This window comes from Rhinatrema bivittatum, chromosome 9 (genome assembly GCF_901001135.1).
Source record: "Rhinatrema bivittatum chromosome 9, aRhiBiv1.1, whole genome shotgun sequence".
NCBI lineage: Eukaryota > Metazoa > Chordata > Amphibia > Gymnophiona > Rhinatrematidae > Rhinatrema > Rhinatrema bivittatum.
The window spans coordinates 67,020,080-67,043,995 of NC_042623.1; positions in this window are offsets into that span (position 1 = coordinate 67,020,080).

The following is a 23,916-nucleotide window of genomic DNA, read 5'->3' on the forward strand; positions in this document are numbered from 1 at the left end:
ATGCTTTTTATATACCATCATTTCAGCGAATGATCACAACGGTTTACATAAATTGCATATAAGTACAGTGTAATATCACAAGGTTTACATATTCATTAAAGAAGAAATAATTGTTAAGTAACAGTAATAATATTAATATGTTCGATAACATTAGTTAGAGGATGCAACACAATTCACTACGTAAGAGTTTTTGTTAAAGTGTTCAAAAAGGAAGGGAAGAGGTTCTGATATATTAGAATATAAATCTATAACCAGTGTAAAGAAAAAAGATGTATGTTAGTTTGTAGGCTTTTTTTGAAAAGCCAGGTCCTTCAGTTCTTGTCTGAATTTCTTTTTTTTTCTGTTAAAATTCTTAAAGGACCAGGTACCGTGTTCCAAAGTTTTGGTCCTGCAAAAGAGAATAGACAAATTCTTATATGAGATAGGTGAATGTTTTGATTGGAGGGAATTCTTAGAGTGCTTTTATTTTTTTATCTTAGATTTCTTGGAAATTCCAGGAGGAGATGGATCAATATTATTGATGATGTTGTAGATGAGTGATAATGCTTTGTATTGTATTCTATAAGTTATAGGAAGCCAATGAAGATCAATTAATGAGGGAGTAATATAATCAAATTTTCTTTTTCCAATGAGGAGTCTGGCAGATGCATTTTGGAGTAGTTGTAGAGATTTTGTGATATTTGCAGGGAGGCCAAGTAATAGGAAAATGCAATAGTCTTATGTTTGAAAAAATTAGTGTTTGAAATAGTGTCCGGAAGTCTTGTAGTGTAAATACTGGTTTCAGTCTGTGAAGTAATCTGAATTTTGAGTATCCAGATTTTATAATTTTATTTATATGCGTTTCCATACTGAAGCTTTCATCTATTTGAATTCCGAGGTCTCTTACTTCTTCTGATGGTGAAATATTTGCTATTCCAAGGTTTAGAAGTGCAGGTTTAAGGAATGTATTGTCTTTAAAAATGGCGTGGGCCATCCAGTGCTCCTACCATGTGACAGGGGCCGGCCAATGGCACGGATACCCTGTCACATGATAAGGGCAAAGGTCATCGGCGCCATTTTTATTAGTGGCAGCCGATGGCCCGAGAGCGGGAGATCGCTCCCGGGACACCCACTGGATTACCAGGTACCTGTAAAAAGTTTTTTGGGGGGTCTGGAGGGTGGGGGAAGCTAAGGGATTAGTTTTAAAGGGTCTGGGTGGGTTTTTTGTTTATCGGCTCGGGTGCAGCCGATAAACAAACCTGTGATCAGGCTGGATGAAAAAAAAACCATGATGTGAATTGGAACCGGAATCAGAACCAATTCCGGTTCCGATTCACATCTCTAATATAAAGTGAAATGCAATGGCAATAAGTATGCAACAAAAGCAGCAAAATCAATATACTAGTAAACAATACTATGATTATAAAAGAACACAAGCTATTTATGAGACTGATCTAACAGCAAAGAAAGATAAGAGATACTTATATGATTATGTCTTGTTCAACTTGCTTGGCCAAGCAATCTGAGGCAGGTGGATGAGTGCTTGTCTCCTGTTCTGATCCCCTCTGTTTGTTCAGGTAGGGCAAATTTAGGGATCACTCTGAGGCATGTGCATTAGCTCTGACTATCTGGGAATGGGGCCTGCAGTGCTGGGCTCACAATGGTTGTTGCAAGCTGAAATTCAGTCTGTAGCTTGCTCTGTGCCAAAGGCTTCTTCCAAACCTCCCTCTTTTATACACCTAATTGTGGAACTGATACTAAAGTACCATTCAGGATGGGATGATAGCCAAGGCTTGACTAACTGTCTAGGACTTTCTGACTGCATGGACATAGTTTGGTTCTTTGTTCTTGCCATTGCGCTATGTGGAAGGTCCATGAGTTGCATGTTAAGAGTCATATGCTCAACTGGGTCTCAGTTCTCACTAAAACAGAGGTATACTGCCCCCCTTCATGCTGTCTGAACTTAATGTAATTACTTCATCTTTTGAGACATGGTGATATCTTTAATGGCGCTGGCAGTACCTTCTTAATGTATTTTCTAAATTCAAGGGAAGTATTCCATTATCTCCTTTTTATAAGGGAAACATTTCTCTCTCATTAAATAGAAAGAAATGCATTTAAAGTATAAAAGTATGATCTCAGAATATTTTCTGCTTCTTAAGTGAAAATATTATATGGCAGTATACACTTTAAACTACAAAAAGGTCTCTTCCTGCCTATCTAGGCATGCATTCAGTTGTAGAAGGGTACTTCCTCTTTTCTGCAGGCTTACTTGCTCTTGGCAAAAGACAGTTCTGGGCATACAGCCAGGGATTATATACGTCCCTAATTTGGATGGTGTACTTCCTCAATCTTATAGTACTTCCTGAAACCTTTTTTATTATTTATAGAAGCAGTTTTAGTGCTGTGATCATGGTGCTGTATAACTGTCACATGGCTGTCTAGCTAAGAGTTCTAAAATGGTAACAGAGATAGTGATAGACATCTTTTCTGTCAGAGAAAGTGGCTTCATATAATTCTAATATTACAAATGCAGTTTCATATGTCTAACACCACCTAACAATCCTATATCTTAATTCTAATGCAAACAGTGTTTCTTTCTGCAATCTTTCTGTATCTTACTAAGTAAAACAATTAGCCAAAGCATTTTAATGTATCTATGCAACCAGTAGATACCTCTCCACACTCCTAGCAAAAACCCTAGACATCAAACATCCTGGCATTTTCTCCCCCACACAATGTAATTTCCCTGGTAATACCCTCTCTTGTTATGGTTCCCGGCCGCGCTTACCTGCGGCCAGGCCCCCCTACCTTCTTCGCGCTGTCGGCACAGGGTCCCGATCGGGGCAGCCAGCAGCAAGCGGGCTGCGGTGCGACTGCCTCCGGACGTCGAGGAGCAGCGTCGGGGAAGATGCGGCAAATTCCGCCTCTTAAAGGGGCAGCAGCAGCGCGAAGACCAGGCTGGCCCTGGAAGATGACATCATCAACCAGGGAGATTTAACCCTCTCCCTGAAGACAGGAAGACGCCTTTGCAACAAGGTTCCAGTGGTTGCCTGCTAGTTCTTCTGGATTCCCTGTCTTCTGGCTTGACTCGGATTGGATTTGGACTTTGCTGCTTGCTGCCTGTCTTGGACCTTTGCCTGGATATTGGATTTGGTTGTTCGCTGCCTGACCCGACCTGTGGCCTGGATTCTCTGTCTTCTGGCTTGACTTGGATTGGAACTTGGACTTTGTTGCTTGCCGCCTGCCTCGGACCCCTCGCCTGGAACTTGGACTTTGTTGCTTGCTACCTGCCTCGGACCCCTCGCCTAGAACTTGGACTTTGTTGCTTGCTGCCTGCCTTGGACCTCTTATCTGGAACTCGGACTGTTGTTGGTTGCTGCCTGCCTCAGACCCCTTGCCTGGAACTTGGACTGTGTTGTTTGTTTGCCGCCTGCCTCGGACCCTTGCCTGGCACTTCTCATTCCTGTGCTGCAGTACATTCCACCTTCCGGAGACGAGCACACCTAGGCCTGCTGGTGGGTATCATCCCTCGTCCCGGCCCAAGGATCCACAAACATAACATCTATTATGTGTTCTTCCTATTTCACTCTGTCAAAGCTTTGCCTTTCTGTTATTGTTGATCTATATTTTTGCTCATCATGCAGTTGCTGTTAAGTCATTAAGTATTACTAGAGATGTGAATCGGAACTGGAATCGGTTCGGATTCCGGTTCCGATTCACATGTGGGGTTTTTTTTTCATCGGGCCCGATCGCGGTTTTGTTTATCGACCCGAGTGCAGGAGATCGCTCCCGGACCCCCACTGGACCACCAGGGGCTTTTGGCAAGTCTTGGGGGACCCTCCTGACCCCCACAAGACTTACCAAAAGTCCAGCGGGGGTCCAGGAGCGACCTCCTGCACTCGGACCGTCGGCTGTCAGTATTCAAAATGGCGCAGATAGCCTTTGCCCTTACTATGTCACAGGGGCTACCGGTGCCATTGGTCAGCCCCTGTCACATGGTAGGAGCACAAGATGGTGCAGGCCAACCAGTGCTCCTACCATGTGACAGGGTCCGGCCAATGGCACGGATACCTTGTCACATGGTAAGGGCAAAGGGCCATCGGCGCCATTTTGATTAGTGGCAGCCGATGGCCCGGGAGTGGGAGATCGCTCCTGGGACCCACACTGGACCACCACTGTAAAAAGTTTTTTGGGGGGTCGGGAGGGTGGGGGAAGCTAAGGTATTAGTTTTAAAGGGTCGGGGTGGGTTTAGGGATTATTTTTGTGTGCCGTTTTTCCTGCCCTCCCCCAAAAAGATAAGAGAACCCCCACGATCAATATCGTAGGGTTTCCTATCGTTTTGGGGAGCCCCCAATTTCTGACAATTTTGAAAATATCGTCTGATATTTTCAATCGTCCGAAGCCCAATTCACATTCCTAAGTATTACTCAGTTCTTGTTTGTTCATGTATCCCTCCATAATGCCTGTTACCTGCTATTAGTTTTCATTTGTTTTATGTAAAGCTGCATTATGTTATACTGTAAACCGAGGTGATGTTCCAAATGGTGCCGTGGTATATAAAAAAACCCCAAATAAATCAATCAATCAATCAATAAATAAATAAATAAATAAATAAATAGAATAAAATAAATAAATAAGGTCCTTATTAGTGGCTCAATGTGATCTATTTTATGTAGGGGCAACTTGATCCTCTGTATCTTTTTTCCCCTAACTCCTAACTTCACAACATACCTCACAATAAATAATGATTGCATCCTATCACATGGTAACCATGATAACACATAAAAATATCACACAAAGGGCTCTAAAAATTGTGCTTTAGGGCTGCACATTAGTTTAAATTGTTTTTGTCAGTTTGTAAGCATAATATTTTTAAACATATCATCATTTATCATCATTTGTTTTATTTATATTCTGCCTCTCAGCACTTCAAAGCTGATTACATTCAAGTACTATAGGTTCTGCAAGACATATACTTTCAGCCACATTAAGGTATTATTAGGATTATGCTTTGGCCAGGGAAGGAAAATAACATGCATTTTAGTATTTTCAACTCTAATTCACTTTTTTCAATGGAAAAAAAAGAAAAAGCAGGTGTAAATGTCCATGCTTGGAAACTTGGGGCAAAGTCCATAGATAAAAAGTACCTGCAGACATTTTTCCAAAATTCATAGTTTGAAAATTGATCCCTAAATTGTTATACTGGATTTATTTCTGGATGCCCATAGGGCTTAGCAAAAGGAAATATCACACTTCAAACTTGATTTTATCCTAGCAATAAATGTATTATAAGAAAAATGAGCAATATGGAAATAGCCATGTAAATGAGTTTTTAACACAAATTTCAATATATGAATGAGTCAGAATATTGCATAAAATTTAAATAAAATACTAGGATGCCAAAAATGCAAATTAGATGTTCTGATGTTCTTTTTTAAGGTGCAATAAACTGTAAAAGACATTGCAAGGGAAGTACTGTCAGATTAACACCAGCTACAGGTACTCATTACCAGTCAGCTTAATCAGATTCTAGGTCTGATTTTTGAAAGCATTTACATGCTTAAAATTGAGTTTACATGTGTAAATACACTTTACTCATGTAAGAGGGCTTTAGAAAATTGCTACAATATATACCATTGAATTGTTAATAGGTTTTACCCATGCAAAGTGTTCTTAATAAATATAAATGGCTTTTGAAAATTGCTATGATAGTATGTTACATTTATATGTGTAACTCCTTTGAAGCTCCTTTTGTCAATATAGAGCTTCTGCAGCACACAACAATCTTGCAGTATTAAAGGCCCCAATATGGTAGTCTTCCATCATACAAACCACTAATAGCGGAGGACTAAATATACAGAGAACAGATTTAAAAAAAAACAAACCTATAGTTCCAAATGCACTATAATTCAGTAGTTCTCTCTCTCTCTCCCTCTGACAACAAATGCTCAAGTAACAATTCAAAAAGGCAAAGTTCAAAATTTACTACAGTAGTTGCAGCTCTTTCTAACTGCCAACAAATGCTCAAGGATCAATTAAAAAGATACAGTTCAAAATGCACTGCACTAGAGCAGCTATAACTGCCAACAAACGATTGGAACAATTAAAAAAAAATGCACAGTTCAAAATGTACTGGCCTTAATTGTTGTCCATGATTTCCAGCTCTAATTCCTCAGGCAATTCTACTTCCGTTTTATTTTCTTCCATCCATGGCTGCAAATCTGTCTATCCAACTTGATGAGTTCTTCCAAGTAGTGTTTTCACTATTATCTCAAGTGAGGCTGGAGACCCTGCTCACTCTTCTCCCAGGGACACCACCCTCAGAGCCCCTTAATTCCCTGGTGGGCCGATGCAGTAAAGTGCGCTCAGGCTTAGCGCACTGTTAGCCCCCGTTTGGCCGTGCAATTTTGACGTGCTATTTTTAACCCTTATATGGGAAAGTGTACAGAAAAGCAGAAAAAACTGCTTTTCTGTACACCCTCCGACTTACTATCATAGCGATATTAAGTCGGAGGCCCCAAAAATAAAAAACATTAAAAATTTAAAAAAATTAAAAATCTGCCCGCAGGTTGGAAGACAGACACTCAAGTTTGCCGGCGTCCGTTTTTCGAACCCGTGGCTGTCAGCGAATTCGAGAATCAATGCCGGTAAAATTGAGCATCGGCTGTCAAACCCGCTGACATCCGCCATTTCTGTCAAAAAGGATGCGCTAGGGACGCACTAGTGTCCCTTGCGCCTCCTTTTACCGAGGGCCCTAATTTGCATATGGGCCAATTCTGAATCGCATGCCCATGACACTGGCCTGTGTGCGCTTCGGGAGAGTGAGCGCTAGCTGGCTCTCCCGCGACTTTTACTGTATCGGCCCGTGGGTGAGCTAGTCTCTTCAAGAAATGCAATTTCTGCAACTTTTCTCATTGCTCTATGGTTTATTCTGTCCCAATCCGGCTGTCCCAATCCGAAAAAAAATACCCCTTCCCGATCCTTCAGATTTAATTATTTACAATTCTCCACCCTCCTGACGCCCCAAAACTTGCCTAAAGTCCCTGGTGGTCCAGCGGGGGCCCCGGGCCAGCGCCATCTTAAAAAATGGTGCGGGCCATCCATTGCTCCTACCATGAGACAGGGGACGGCCAATGGCACTGATAGCCCCTGTCATATGGTAAGGGCAAAGGGCCACCGGCGCCATTTGGATTAGTTGCTGCCGACGGCCTTAGAGGGGGACATCACTCTTTGGATCCCCGCTGGACCACCAGGGATTTTAGGCAAGTTTGGGGGGGGGGGCGGTCAGGAGGGTGGGGGATTGTAAATAATTAGATCTGAAGGGTTGGGGTGGGGTTGTTGTTTTTTTTTTTTTCTGTGTGCCCTTTCTCCCCCCCAAAAAAACAATAAGAAAACCACATGAAATTTCATGGGGGTTTCCTATCTTTACCCAGGTAGAGAGTCCATCAAGCTAGGTTGAGAGAACACTGCACAAATCTCATCTTTGTGTGAGTTTCCTCACTCCGAAGGTCATCAAATCTTCACAAGAGAGCACTGTTCTGTTCATACATGTCACTTTGAATGTCAAAGTGGCCCCTAACCCTTACACTAATACCTAAATCCCACCTTGAGTGACTAGGTAGGCCTCATATAGCGGTATAAATACCTACCTAGTATAAGCACATTATAGCTAGTCTCTCGCTCCCTCTCTCTCTCTTGCTCTCTCTCATAAAGCCCAGCTTTATGCAAATAAAAAAGGTATAGTTAAAATACACATTAAAGCCATGCCCCAAACTCCTCCCTTTTTTCTAATTTGCATCGCACTATGCATTATGCTGTTTTTGCATGCGTTAAAGGAGGCTTTTTTTTTATGAGAAAACACCTTACACATGCAAAAATGCCATGAAGCACTTTGATAAATGACCCCCATTGTAAGGTACAGAAAGACCTCTAATCCATTATTTTATTTACTTAATTATAAGTATTTGATATTCTGCTTTTTTTAAAGGTAGGCCCAAGGTCTAGTACTTAAAGAAGCAAGGCATAGCATATATATATGTAATGGATACATTCAGATATGATAACAAAATGGATTCGATTTCTAGTAAACATATAGAAGAAATGGGCACATTGGGTAGAAATAAGGAATATAAATTCATCAACAGTCTGACAAATATTAAGAATCATTTGGATAGAAAAAGCTCAGAAGCAGGCAGACCTTGTGAGATTGACAGGAAGACTTCTCATGGTCTAGGATAAGTCTCAGTTGTGGAATCTAGGGGATTAAACATCCAAGTCATGACTTTTTTCCAGAAGGTGAGGTAGAACATTTCCCTTTACCTTCTGCAAGATTTAGGGCAAATCTATATCTCCTGGCAGCCAGAGGATAACAGCACTTGGTCTTGTTATACTCAAGCATATATCATCATTACATAACATTTTCATCTATTATATGCAAAATATATTTACACTCATTCTGTAAATATTTCAGTCAAGTATTACACACCCTAAAAAGGCATGTAAGGAAAAATACATAAACTTTCCTACAAAAGATTAGCATTCACTCTAAGGCCATTTAATGTGCATCAGGACTAGTGGACTAGGCATGGAAAGGGTAATTGTTAACAGTGTGCAAAGAATAGTACATACATACATGCATAACAGAGTATGCACAAAGCTATGCATGTATTTTATAAATTACATGGCAGGAGCTGTTTATAAAATACTGTGTATCTCTGCTCCAAAAGTACATTCATATATATCAGTATATGTACAGTATTTTAATGAAGGGAGTTGCATACTTTCTATATGTATTTTTACAAATATACATACATATATTTTGGATGCAGAATAATTTTAACGTGTGCATAATTACCACAGTTTATACTCAGAGGCAGGTATTTTATAAAGTATGCACTGCTATTACTTGCATCAGAAGAATGGGATAGACTTGGTTTTTGGGTACTTGCCAGGTACTTATAGCCTGGATTGACCACTTTTGGAAACAGTATACTGGGCTTGATGGACCCTTGGTCTGACCCAGTATGGATGTTCTTAAGTTCTTATGTTCTTATGCATATATTCTGCTTATGAAAATACTTTCCTGTTTGTGTACTTTTACATGCCAGTTTACCAACACCACCACCAGTTCACCTAGATTCTCCAGTATTTCACCTTGACCCCCCCCCCCCGCCCCCATCTAGTAACCCAGACCTATTACCCAAATACTGCAGACAAAAGGCAAGCGTGATTTCAATTCTGCGACTCGATTAATGTATACACGTATACTATTTACAAAACACTAATTTGTACATGAACTTCCAAACCCAGCCTCCGATCACTCCTAAATCACCCCTTTTTTCCCTTTGACATTTTTACAAAGCACTGCTAGTACATGAATGCTTCTGGCTTTTTTACATGGTACTACTTACATGTGTACATGCCTCTTTTAGTACCCCTAAAAGAGGCAATTTTTAAAAGTATTTTCCATTGATAAACAGGGTGTATATCTGTGCAAACATGCCTTTCAAAAATTAAACTGCCTTTTCCCAGAATGGGTAAAAGAGGTAGAACTGGGATCATTTTGACAAAGCACACAAGGGGAGTTCATGTTTAATTCCCCACACATACTTCACAGCAGGGTGTTTGCACCTGCAAATCTGTGCATATTTATACACCTACAATCCATCCTGAGCAATACATTTTCAAAGGGAAACCCTAAATGGAGTTTCCCTTTGAAATTCTGCTTGCAGGTCCACTGGTATAAATTGCCCCTGGGGTTCCAAGCTCTGTGGGAAAACTGAATATTGCACCATAAGGCCCTAGCATACATGCTAAATTGAGGTCAATGGATTTAAGAGGGTAGGGTCTAAAAGTAATATGTACCTGCATGGAAATGAGGGAATGTTATATACAAATTAGATTTTAGTGGGAATATGGTAAATATCATGCTATGCTTTTTTCCATGTGCTTTTCAGGGAGTAATTTTCTAATTGCCCACATTGGAGCATTGTCCATGGACATAGTCTATCCATGATTCTAATTTTCAAAGTGATATTACATGCATGCTTTCACAAAACATTACATAGGAAATCTACCTGCAAACACAGGTGTTGGAATGAGATGGGCTGCCAGGGCTATAGCTCCACCAACATTTTTAGCAGCAAGTTAAATTAAAGAGCCTTTGGGTGACCACAGCAATTCCTCCCACTCCACTCCATCTGCTCCTTCTCCTACCTGAATGGAAGTGCACAATTTCCTCACCCTTCTGTGCAGCTTTCTAACAGCAGAAGTTGCATCTTAAAGACGTAACGTCTGCATTGAGCAAGCTTAAAAATGATCAAGAGAACATGTAGGGCCTTCTTTGGCAACTTCTGCTGCACACTGGGAATTATGCTGCTGCTGCTACTGCTGCAAGGCCTCTCCTCCCAGCCTCTGTGGACCCGCTACTTGTGTTGCCGCAGCGCCTGTCCAGTGTCCACCACCACAGTCCTACCTGCTCTCCTGTCTCTAGACTCTGCAGGCCTTCTGTTACCAGCACTAGATCTGCTCTCCATTTCTGCCATCTCTGCCAAGCCTCTGGACCTGCCTTCTGAGATGTGATTGCTGCTGCTCATGAACCACTGCTGCTGCCCCAGGAGGTATGTTGTGGGTGCCAGGGAGAGCTGTGGAGCAGGGATGTGAGCTGGAGGAGAGCAAGAGGGGGCAGAAGAATGAGAAAGCCGGTGTGGGAGCAGGACAGGTGGGAGAGGAGAAATGGAGGTGGAAGGATGAAGGGAGAGGAAGCAGGGAGGACAGGGGAGAGGAGGATGAGGAGAGAGGATGGGTTAGGGGGGCAAGAGTAATAAGGTTTGGAGATCAGGGAGAGAAAAGGGGCTGAAGGCAGTGACAGATTTAGGAATCTGCCATCCCTGGGCACTGATGGTGCTGTTCTCCTCCCCCCCCCCCCCCCCCCCAAGGACAGTCAGACAACAGGGAGTAGTTCTAAGACACAGACCCAGAGTTTTTGCGGCAGGGTAGATTCAGTGGCAAAAATGTCATTTGACAATTATTTCCATCTTTTATATTATATTGCTTGTGTATGTACAATCTACTTTCCTTTTATTAAGTGAACAAAAGGGATTTTCATTATCGGTACAGGGAAGAGATTTCAGGGATGGGGAGAGAGGAAAAAAGGAGAAAATGAGAAGATGGGAGGAGATGGGGGAAGAGTGAAGGGGTGAGATTAGAAATCTGGAATGGGAGAAAGAGAGGGAGAGGGAAAGATGTTCTGGGATTGAGGAAGGGGAGGAGGGGAGGGACTGGATAAGGAAAAGGAGAGCTCTTCTTGCTAAGTGATATTCAGCATAATGGAAGGCAGGAAATGTTCAAGCAGCCGGCTTTCCTCCCAGACTTATGGCATCCAGGCACAGGCCGAATGTGCCTATTGACAAATCCAGGCCTGGCTGAAGGAGAAGAAGGAGATGGGGGAGAGGAGATAGGTTTAGTTGCTGCTTTTGTGGTGAGGTGGGGTGTGTATTATATTGGGGGGGGGGGCCTGTTGAGTCTTGGTGGTTTTTCTCGAGTCCCATCCCCCTGCTCCCAGCCTTCTCTTCTTTCCGTCCCATTCCCTTGCTCTATGCCCAGTCCCCCCCCCCCCCACTCTTGCTCTCTTTCCCTGCCCCTGCATCATTCCTCCCGCCTTTTCTTACTCTTTCTTCTCCCCACGGGAACACACGCGCAGCCGCAGAGAGCAAAGCTCTGTTCTCTGCTTTGACAAGCTCTGCCTCCCGGGCCTGATTGACAGATCCCATGACAGCATGGCTAATTCATCCTGCTATCTACGGAAACATCGTTTATGGTAAGCAAACTTGCTTTTATTTTTGGAAAATTCAGTACTCTGAGGTTTGCCCTCTTCATCTGATTTTCAATTATCTCAAGCTTGTTTTCGTGTATTCCTTCTGATTTTATTAAGTTTATTTGAACCTTCTCAAGACCAATTATTTTCTCTTCCATTATATTTAAATACTTTTCCACATTCTCCACTTTTTCTTCCATTTTCTTTGTCTTAATTAGAGCCTCTTGCACAGTCTTAGTCAGAGTGTTAATAGAGCATTGCATAGAAATCAAAATATTTCTTATTTCTTGTAACGATGGTGCAGCAATGGGAGTGGAGCACATAACAGAAAAATCGTCATTCTCTGTTCCTACCTTGTCTAGGCCTTCTCCTCGATGATCCAGGCATTGTTGTGCCATTTGACCCTGACTCCTGGAACCTGGTTCCACCAGGTTCTCCAAGGCTGCGGTTAATCCTTCCGCTCCTCTCTGTAAGTCAGGGATTTTCAGGTAGGTGTCTGTTTCAGCCCTTCGAGAAGAAAGGCTTCCAACTTCTACCACCAATGAAGGGTCCGGAATCGTTGGGGTGCCTGGGATTAAAGATATCTCGAGGGCCAGGGGGCTCGGCAACTTCTCCTTGCCGTCCCCAGCAGCCACGCCTCCAGACAAAATTGTCGGCGTTTTAGCAAAAGCAGCCTCTATCCCTGGCTGCCGATGATCCACTCCCGATGTTGATAGGGGTTCTCTCACACAGGACTTTCTTTTCGTGTGAGGCATTTGTTCTGGCAATATCACAAATAGAAGAAAAACCTCTAAAAAACCTCGACACGCCGGGAGCTGCTGCCTTCACCTCCTCACAGCATGGTGGCCATCTTGGCTGCCTACTCATAAGGCTTTCTATGGTTGCCTTTCTCTGGACTGCTTCCATTCTGTCCTTATTCTTTTTGAGATGAGGTCTCTAGAACTGAACAAAGTACTCTAGTTACGGTCTCACCAATGATCTGTACAAGGCCATTACCACCTCCTTTTGCCTGCTGGTTATGCCTCTCTCTATACAGCCCAGCATCCTGCTGGCCTTAGCCACCATCTTGTCACATTGATTTGCCACTTTCAAATCATCAGACACTATCATCCCAAAGTTTCAGTCTTTCATACCCCAGCACATATGGCTCCTTTAGATTGCCATTCCCCAAATGCATAAATCTGCACTTCATGGAATTGAATGACAACTACCCGACCTTTGACCAAGTCTCAAGTTTTCCTAAGTCACTTCTCATTCTTTCTACTCCTTCAGGTGTGTCCAATCTATTGTAGATCTTAATGTTATCTGCAAAAAAGAAAACATTTACCTTCTAGTCCCTCTGCAATATCACTCACAAAAATATTAAACAGAACTGGTACCAGAATAGATCATTAAGGAATTCCACTTATCCCTCTTCTTTCTTCAAAGTAGATTTATCACTACTTACTGGCATATGTCAGTCAGCCAATTTATGATTTATCATTTTATTTATGAGTCTTCTATATGGGACAATATCACAACCACATCAGTTGCTCTTCCTTGATTCAATTTTCTAGTCACCCAATCAAAAGAATCAGATTTGTTTGACAGGATTTTCCACTGGTAAAACTGTAAAGCATACTTGTAAGGTATTGCAAGAGTGAAAGGAGACAAGTAGCAAGATGTGGAGAAAGATGAAAAAATAGAAGTATTTAACAATTACTTCAGTTTCGTTTTCGCTAAAGAAGAAATTGGAGAATCATTGTTGGCTAGCAAGAGTAAATATGAGAATGGGGTAGATATATCCCCTTTTATGGAAGAGAGTGTTTGGGAGAAACTAGGTAAACTCAAGTGGACAAGGTGATGTGGCCAGTTGAGATACATCCCAGCATAAGGAGCTCCGAGAAGAGCTGGTGGGTCAGCTGAAGGACTTGTTCAATAGATCCATGGAGAAGGGTGTAATGACACAGGACTGGAGAAGGGCAGTTGTGGGCCCGCTTCACAAAAGTGGCATCAGGGAGGAGACTGGAAACTACAGGCCAGTTAGCCTTACCTTGGTGGTGGGATTGTCTGTTTTTTCATTTCCTTTAACTCATATCTGTACTAGGCGTTCCTGGATTTTGTTGCTCTCCTGCTTCAAACCTCTTTACTGACTAGAAGCCAAAAGTGCTTAGATTTATTTAAATAGTTTTTGAGCAAAAAGGCAATGTAATGAGGAAAAGATATCTGGAAAACTTGGAGAGGGCCTCTTCCACCTCTGGTCAAGCTGTTCCTTCAGCCCAACTAGGATTTTAAATACCAATAAGGGGACCAAGGCTCTCAGAAAACTTAGCTCTGTCCCATACAATGAGATCTGCAGTTTTAGGATCCTCTGGGCTGTTTGCACCTCTGGCCCCACCATTTTCTTCAGTCCACTGGACTTTAAACACCACCCAGGAAGTGATGAATCCCTAGAAACCAAGCTCTGCACTCAGAATAAATCAGGTGGCTTAGGGATTGAGGTGGGCCCACCATGGATGGCAGGTCACCACCAAAGGGCTGAACTAAAGGTGTGCTCATTTTTTCTCCTTCATGAGCCCGTAAGTGAGTCCTGGGGGACTTTTTGGTTTACTTACTTATGATATTAATTATCTTTTCCTAGCCTCCTATAGAGGGGAATTGGGAATTAAAGGGTTTGTGGGTTAATTGTTTTAGATATATTTTTGTATTTTGATGAATTTTTGTATATATTTAATTAAATTATGTACTTTTAATTGTCTATGCATTATTGAATTATTGCCATTGCAGTTTAGTACCATTATATATATATTATTGTAACTCACTTTGAGTCCTAAGAGAAAAAAGTAAGACTTAAATCCAAGGGATACGATAAAATAAGAATGTTCCATTTAGTGTTTGTGCAAAATTTTCTGTAATGTCCACATGCTATTTAGCACTGGCAAGTGTGCACATTATAAGGATAATTTTAAGTCTTCCCATGGAACTTGCGGGTCTATCAGTATTTTTACCCTTGGACCTGCAAGCTTATTTTAATAGGGAAACTACTTACACTGTGGTCTCTTTATACCTGCATCATGGAAGGTGCACAGTATACATCGGAAAATGTACATAGTGATTTCACAATGATTTCATAATGAAATCACTGCATGTATTTTCCCTCCTTGCCTAATGTCACCCTCTTTTCCAGGCTGAGTTTTGTGCTCGAGTGGATAATAATAGTATATGTATGTTATTCTGGTTAATTTAAAAAAAAAATGTAATGTTCAAAAATGTTTCATGTGCTTTCATGAAAACATGTTTAGTGTGAATTCTAGTGATAGCGGTACCTCAGTAGAGCCTTCTGGAACATTACTAGGCTATCCATTGATTACACAAATGTTGTACTTGTGCTGCCTTGTGAAAGGGTGGAATTGTTCAAGAGTGATGCCTAGGAAATGGCTTTGCAAATTGCCCTGCCCAAAAACAGGAGCATAGGCCATAGGTACTTTTCATCTGTGGACAGTTATCAAAAGGAAAGTATACTGTATATATATACCTTCCCTTTGAAAATTAGGTAGGTACAAGATTCATGGGTGCAAAGAACCCATGGAGTTTGTACCTAGGCGGGGATAACTGGCAACATTTCACATTACATGCAATGTTTGCCTATATAATACCCAATAGCATGACGTGACCCAAATTATGTGATCTACTGTATTACTATAAATGATACTTAAACAAAATTAACTTTTTTTCTGAAATGACTCCTGTAGGTGAAAGCAGAAGGGACAATGAAATATCTGCAGAGTTCAACTAGCACCTGGGCATAATTTATTATCTCTGTGATTGAATGCTATTATTGTTTCCCTGGTATCATTAAATGCTTGTTATTTATCATGTTATACTGTTTCTTTCTGCTTTTAGAGCTGGGTCCTTCAAAGGCTTCACTGCAGTTATCTTAATGACCTATAATTTATGTAAGTCCTTTCGTGTCCTTAGATTTGTTCACCAGGCATCTGAAAGTAAGCGCCGCTCTCATCTTAGATTGCTGATTAATTAAATTCTAGCTTCCACATCCCTGGGTTTTAGCCTTGGGTTAAGAGTTTATAGTCATAATTTACCATTGGATGCCATTTCTCAAATTTAATGCTCTGAACTTCGAAGAGATTCTTAGCTGAGAAGGGCAATTTTCAAATGCATTTAGCTGGTAGAATGGCCTGATAGAAAATTGCCCTGCTCACCTGCAGCTGAAACCATGCTCGGCTTCCATAGCTCGTATATTTTTTGCCAGGTTAGAAGGAGACTTTCCTCTGGATGTGTTTAGGTCGGGGGGGGGGGGGGGGGGGGGGGGAGGCAGGAAGGAAAATAGCGCATCTGCATGGGATTTCCCACAAAGTACTCCTGCATTGTTTGCCCCTGCTCAGCTGCCTGTACAAATAGCGGGTGCAAAGCTGGAAGATGCTTTCAATATTTGCACTTTGCTCATTTCCAAAGGGACACAACACGGATCGTTTCCCTTTGAGAACTAGTATATGGTCTAAAAGTGCAACCTGTATGCTTTACAAATGACACAAACTGCCCATGCAAGCAACAATCATTCCCTTAAAAATCAAGCTTTTCCATGTCTCTCTTATTTTATTTTATTTTATTTTTATTTATAGTTTATTAGAGTTTTTCACAAATCATATAAAATGCAAAAAATCAAAGAACAAATAGTAAGTATCATAATTATTTCAGGTAACATTTCAACAGTCTTTAAATATACCACAATTTTATAGTCCACTAAATGGGGGGTACACACATGGAAAACTTAAAGAAAAATAGTAATTCTAAACAAATTACAATTAGCGGGATATATATATTTTTTTTGCAGCTAACTATCTCAGCTTCTTTCTTTATCTACCAGGAAATTTTCCAAATGAGCTGGTTCTTGAAAGATAAATTTATTTCTTTGATGTACTACCACACATTTACAGGGGAACTTAAGAAAAAATGTTGCCCCCAAGGAGACAACTCTAGGCTTTAATAAAAGAAATTGCTTCCTCCTGAATTGCGTGGTACGTGACACATCTGGAAATACTTGTACTTTATATCCACAAAACAAAATTTCCTTATTTTTAAAGTATTTTTGCATAATATTAGCCTTATCTTTCTCCCTACAGAATGTTACTAGTAGTGTGGCTCTCTGTGGAATATGATCTATTGATGATTCTAGGAAAGAAGTTAAATTAGGAGACATTTGTTCTACATTATCCATCCCTTCCTCTCCTTCTTGAGCTTTAAGTCTAGAATTTAATACATAATATATTTTTTAAATCATTTGATCATCAAAGTTTTGTATTGACAAATTTTCAATTAAATACTTTTTTAACAGCTCAGAGGCAGAGAGGAGTCTAGTCATAGGGAAATTTAAAAACCTTAGCTTTCTTACTCTATGCTCATTCTCCAGGCTCTCTAACTGCCTGTGAATGACCAAACTATCCTTAATAAAGGAATTATTAGCTGTTTGTAAAGTTGCTATCTGCATAGTAGTTGACCTTCCTTGCTCTTCTAACTGCTTCACACGATTATCATGTTTCTCCAAAAGGTTTTTAACTTCTACATTCCCTTTATTGGTCTGAGCCATAAAACCAGTCATTACATTCTGTAGTTCGGTGATTGCCTTCCAAACATCAGCCAAAGTCACATTCTGGGGATCTAAGGGAACTGGACTTATTGTCTGTAGTCCAAGTTCACCAATAGATCCCAACTCACCCACATCACCACTTCCTATGGGATGTGAGCCTTCTCCATCAGGCATAGTGTTTTCTTCCATCTCTGGGCTTAAGTAGTTGGGGACATCCACTACCAATTGAGGCTGTGATTGTGGCTGCTGGCTAGGGCTATTAGAAGCGCCGGAAGAAAAAGATATATCTGGAATTGTATTGCGGGCAGCTTGACTTACCCGCCTTACTATGTGTTGATCCATTGGTCCCGTGGCCTGCAAAGGCGCCGGAGATGAAGTCCAGACTTTAGATTTCCTTTTCTTGCCCATATGGTTAGAAAAGGAATAAAACTAAATTTTTACCCAGGGGCGCGCCCCTTTGGCGCGCGGCTTTGGCAGCGCACTGGCAGCTGCGCGCCGCAGCTAGCTCGGATTTATCTCGGCGATTCGGCCCCTCCTAATGATGTCACCTGGGGGGCGTGGTTTCGGGACAGCACGGCACCGGCTCACAGGATGGAAAATGGAGCCTCTGGTCTGCCCTTCTCTGCCGACCTCTGCAAGAGAGGTTTCCCGCTGAAATGTCCTCCGAATTTTGCCGCAGCTATCCCGGATTTATCTCGGCGATTCGGCCCCTCCTAATGATGTCACCTGGGGGGCGTGGCCTCGGGACAGCACGGCACCGGCTCACAGGATGGAAAATGGAGCCTCTGATCTGCCCTTCTCTGCCGACCTATGCAAGAGAGGTTTCCCGCTGAAATGTCCTCCGAATTTTGCCGCAGCTAGCCCGGATTTATCTCGGCGATTCGGCCCCTCCTAATGATGTCACCTGGGGGGCGTGGCCTCGGGACAGCACGGCACCGGCTCACAGGATGGAAAATGGAGCCTCTGGTCTGCCCTTCTCTGCCGACCTCTGCAAGAGAGGTTTCCCGCTCAAATGTCCTCCGAATTTTGCTGCAGCTAGCCCGGATTTATCTCGGCGATTCGGCCCCTCCTAATGATGTCACCTGGGGGCGTGGCCTCGGGACAGCACGGCACCAGCTCACAGGATGGAAAATGGAGCCTCTGGTCTGCCCTTCTCTGCCGACCTCTGCAAGAGAGGTTTCCCGCTGAAATGTCCTCCCATGTCTCTCTTATTTTAGAGTGATCAACTGGCTTCATAGTTTTAGGACAGGCTGATTACAATCATAGCTTTACTCCATTGCAAGCATGGACTTGTAGTCCTATTTTTCAAGAGGGAGGTTGTCTGTTAACAGCTTTAATTGTGCCCCTTTTTTGTTTGTTTTATTACTGTTTTGTAATTTATTCTTTTGTCTTTTTACTTTGTGATCTTAGTCCTTTTTTTTTTTTTTTTTTTTTGCTGCTTTCTGTGCATTTTGGGGGCAATTTTCAAAATGTTAGCTGTGTTTAACAGAGGAGAAATATAGTATGCTTAAAGGCTTACAAGCTGGGTATGTTGAATTTTCAGTTAGAAATATTGGGGTAGATTTTTAAACTGACGCGCCGATTTTATAACATGCGCCCGGCAGCACACACATATTATAAAATCCGGGGGTGGCGCGAGCAGGGGCCCTATTTTTTTTAAAAGTATATGTGGTGACGAGATCAGGCCTCTCCCAGTTCCCTCCCAGTCCGCTCCAATTAAGGAGCGGACTGGGAGGGAACTTTCCAACCCACCTACCTAACCCCCCTTTCCTTCTCCTCCCCACCCCCTAAACCTAACCTACCTTATCTTTTTGTTTTTATTTTGTAAGTCGCTGCTCTTCTGGAGCAGAAGCAACTTGCACATGCTGGCCAACTGCTGGCGCGTTTCCCCGGCACAGCAGCAAATGGCTACTGTACTGGCTGCCTCCAGCCCCACCCCTCCCATACTCTGGACCGCCCCTTTCCTTGGGCCTGGCACGCATAGCCGGGCCCCTTTGAAAATGCGAATGGTATGCGCAAGGCCCAGCCACTTGCCCATTTAAAATGTACCCAATAGTGCATACTTCTGTTTGCCAGCCAACTCAGTGTAGGCACTAAATTGTTATTTCAGGGATGTGGGGATGTGGAATGCTCATCCTCCATATTTTTCAGCACACCTCACACACTTCATTACAGGAATATTCATAATTTTGCACCTCCTATTTAAGAAGGTTAAAGAAAACACTGTTTATTCTTGGTAATGTGATGTTTGGTGATGGTTACTAGTTATTTCATGCTTTGTTTTGCAGGTTCAATGCTTTGTTCCCACGTTAAGACTTTCTCATCTGTGGATCTTGAGCCATGCATACTGAGGAAGGAGAGGCAGCAGAGGAAGACATTATAAAACATCTACAAGCATAGAATCAATTTTGGGAGTTATCAGTTATGCACATGTTCATTCGCTATAGATTTGACAAACTATGCTTCATCTCTGCTAGGAGTTAGAGGGATTTAGAGAGTCCAATGTAGAGAAGTCACATCTTGTCTATGGATTTAAGTCACCACTGCCTTAGGCTTCCTAGCCACAGGCTAATTCCAGATTACCCTGGCTGATACTACAGGGATTAGCTAGGTAGCTGTTTTTCTCTGTATTTCTCAGTTTATTGATGTTTTTCTCAGGATAAATAACAAATATATTTCTTTCCCTCAGAAAGCACAGCATCAACAACAAACCATGAAAGACTTTTATGAATTGTAGTTTCCCATTAGTCTTGGGACAATCAGTTTCACACACATAACAATCAGCTCATCTGCTGCTTCAGAGAAGAGCTGCAGGAACAAACTATCCTTCCACACCCTCAATGTGCTGATGATGTTCATTGCCAAAGGTCTAATCTCCAATGTTGTAGTAAAGTATCTTGGCTTTTACTATGTTTTGTTTTTTTTTTAATCCTCTCACAGTTTGGGTTTCATCACTTCTGTGAGAATAACCAAATTAGAGGCAGATGGCTGTTAGGTAAGTACATGCTTTTATTGTAGTATATGAGATTTTCCACGTCTTAGCTTGCCTGCTTCCATTTATGCCAAGATCCTTCCATTTAGAAGCTAAGATAGTGTATATACCTGCCTCCTATTATCTCCTTTTAACATACCTATTCTTACTGAAGTATGCACAACCGCTTCTCCTTGTGCTCATTAACTTACATACAGCCACTGAAGTATTCATATCTGCCTCTCCTTCCTCCTCATTGGCATATCTACTCCCACCAAGTAATGCACACCTGTCTTCCTTTTCTACCACTTTTTGTATCTGTATGCTTCCCCACATGCAATTACATATCTCTTAGACTATTGAGTCCCATCTCTTATCCAATACCTGCTGGAGAGGAACATTATAATGAAGCTCAGACGCTCAGGAGATCCATCATTCAAAGTAAATTTGGCATTTTTAAAAATCTCTTTTTAGATGCCTAAACTAATTGGATTTTACATTACTATATAACCCAGAAAATGAATATATAATGTTCCTTTTATGATGTATTCTCTACAAGTTCACTGTTTTTTACATATAACTGCATTTGTAACTTTATTATGTATATTCTTTTTGTACTCCACCCCAGATCTTGGAGGATATGGGAAATAAGTAATTTTAATAAGTAAGTAAGTAAGTAAGTAAGTACGTAAGTAAATAAATAAATAAATAAATCAATGAAACATGGATTATCTGTACATGAGGGGAAGAACAGAGGATCAAATGATAGAGATTCTGAATCTGAGAAAGATTTGGAAAGCATAGAGCAGTACACAAACACCAACCAGGGCACCGATAGTTATTTGGTAAAGGAGCTGATGGAGAGGGAGCTTTCCTAGGAATTCCAACATCATTTCCAGGGTTATGGTGATGTGGGGGAGATACTTGCCCATTTCAGCCTACTAGCATTCAGGCTGTTAGGGATGTGAATCGTTTTTTGACGATTTAAAATATCGTCCGATATATTTTAAATCGTCAAAAATCGTTAGGGCCACGATACAATACCAATTCCCCCGATTTATCGTTAAAAAATCGTAAATCGGGGGAAGGGGGAGGGCAGGAACTTACTTACTTGCCCTAAACCAATGGCAGGAAAACCGGCACACTAAAACCCCCTAAAACCCACCCCCGACCCTTTAAATTAAATCCCCCACCCTCCCGAACCCCCCCCAAATGCCTTAAATTACCTGGGGGTCCAGCGGCGGTCCGGAACGGGCTCTTGCAATTGAATTGTGTTGTCTTCAGCCGGCACCATTTTGCAAAATGGCGGCCACAAAATGGCGGCGGCCATAGACCAACACGATTCGACTGCAGGAGGTCGTTCCGAACCCCCGCTGGACTTTTGGCAAGTCTTGTGGGGGTCAGGAGGCCCCCGCAAGCTGGCCAAAGGTCCCTGGGGGTCCAGCGGGGGTCCGGGAGTGATCTCCTGCCGCGAATTGTTTTCCGTATGGAAAATGGCGCCGGCAGGAGATCGACTGCAGGAGGTCATTCAGCGGCGGTCCGGAACCCGCGCTGAACGACCTCCTGCAGTCGAATCGTGTTGGTCTATGGCCGCCGCCATTTTGCGGCCGCCATTTTGCAAAATGGCGCCGGCTGAAGACAACACAATTCAATTGCAGGAGCCCGTTCTGGACCGCCGCTGGACCCCCAGGTAATTTAAGGCATTTGGGGGGGGGGGGTTCGGGAGGGTGGGGGATTTAATTTAAAGGGTCGGAGGTGGGTTTTAGGGGGTTTTAGTGTGCCGGTTTTCCTGCCATTGGTTTAGGGCAAGTAAGTACTTCCCTCCCAAAGTTGATGAAGTATTAAGGCATTTGGGGTGGGGGATTTAATTTAAAGGGTCGGGGGTGGGTTTTAGGGGGTTTTAGTGTGCCGGCTCATGATTTTAACGATTTTCACAATATTTTAAACACCCAAACGGCAACAATACGATTCCCTCCCCCTCCCAGCCGAAATCGATCGTTAAGACGATCGAGGACACGATTCACATCTCTACGTGTATTTACTAGAGGTCCTCTTTTTTTTTTTTTTTTTTTTTAGCAATCAGTTTCCTCTCACCCACAAACAACTGGTCTGATGTTCTGGTACCCTCCTGAAATTCCTCACATCTGCTGTTTTCTGATGCCTCCTCCTAGCATCTTCAAACTGTCTGTGTGGTGAGGAGGGCTGCTAGAAGCAAAACGTTGATGGAAGCATAGAACAAAATATAAAACATGGTCTTCAGGGATATCCTCCTGGCTTGTTTCTTCCTCCTTGAGATGATGATAGATATAGGTTTTGGACGAAAATGCTGAAGCACCGAAAAATGAGGCTGTTCAAATTTGTGAGTTTGTTGTAAACAATGCTGTACAAGTAGTGCGTCAATCTTCAGACATGTTAAATTATTATGATGCTCAATGATATGTGTATGTAGTTTTGATTTGGTTTTGATATGTAAAAGGCACCACATTAAATATGCAATGAATGCATTGTTTACTATAAGCTCATACATTTGAGCAGCTATGTCTTTTTAGTTTTTCTGCATTTTTGTCCAAAACCTCGTGGAGGGATCATAGCACACTTTTATTATGAACTGAGAAAAAATGGATTTAGAATCTCTGGACTGTTCAACCTGATTGTCTCAATAAAGAAGTCAAAAGGGCGTTTTTCTTATTGCTGTTGCTGTTGCTGTTTTCAAAAAAGTATACACAAATGGGTTTTTTTTAGATTGATCTGTGACTCTCAGTTAAGAGATCTGTGATTGGTTTGTGTCCATTGCCCATCATACTAAATTAAGAGCATTGTAGGTGTTTAGAATGGAAATGCTGCCATTTTTTCAAATATTGTATACACACTGTTCAAGTAAGATCCTCACATGCTGCTTTTTAGTTTTTAGTTGTCTTATTATGATTTTTGTACTCCAGCATTTTGTGATCATTTATTTTGTTTATTTCAGTGAATCCCTGAGGAAGACAATGCATTTGTCAAAACATGGTCCATGTCAGATCTTTTAAGAGCAAGACTGTGATTTTTCCTTGTTGATCATGTTAAGGCTAGACTGTGGTAAGGCAAGAAGTGGACCCTTGGGCCGACCTGCAGGTAGATCACAGAGCAGACCGGGAGGCGGAGTCAAGGCCTGGCAAGGTTTCACCCGGAGCCTGGATTCCCCCCGGGAGGAGCCCGTAGGGACCCAGGCCCTTGGGACTAGGGCACAGCCGAGAGAGTCCAGAGAGGGCAAGTCCGGGGTGGTCAGGAGAAAGGTGGTGTAGGACACCGGAGACACAACCAGCGGCAGGCAGAAGAGAGTTCAGAGAGTTCAGAGGAGCCTACCGGGAACAAGGCAGGTTGCTGGCTGGCAGGCAGGTCAGAGAGGTAGGCGGAGTCTGGACCGGCAGCGAACTGGTAGGCTGGGCCATGGGCTGACCAGGACAGGAGCAGACGGCAGGCTAGCAGAGAAGGCCGTGAGCCAAACCTGGATCAGGGCAGGCGGCAGGCTGGCAGAGAAGTCCGTGGCAAACTGGGATCAAGGCAGGCAGCTGGCTAACAGAG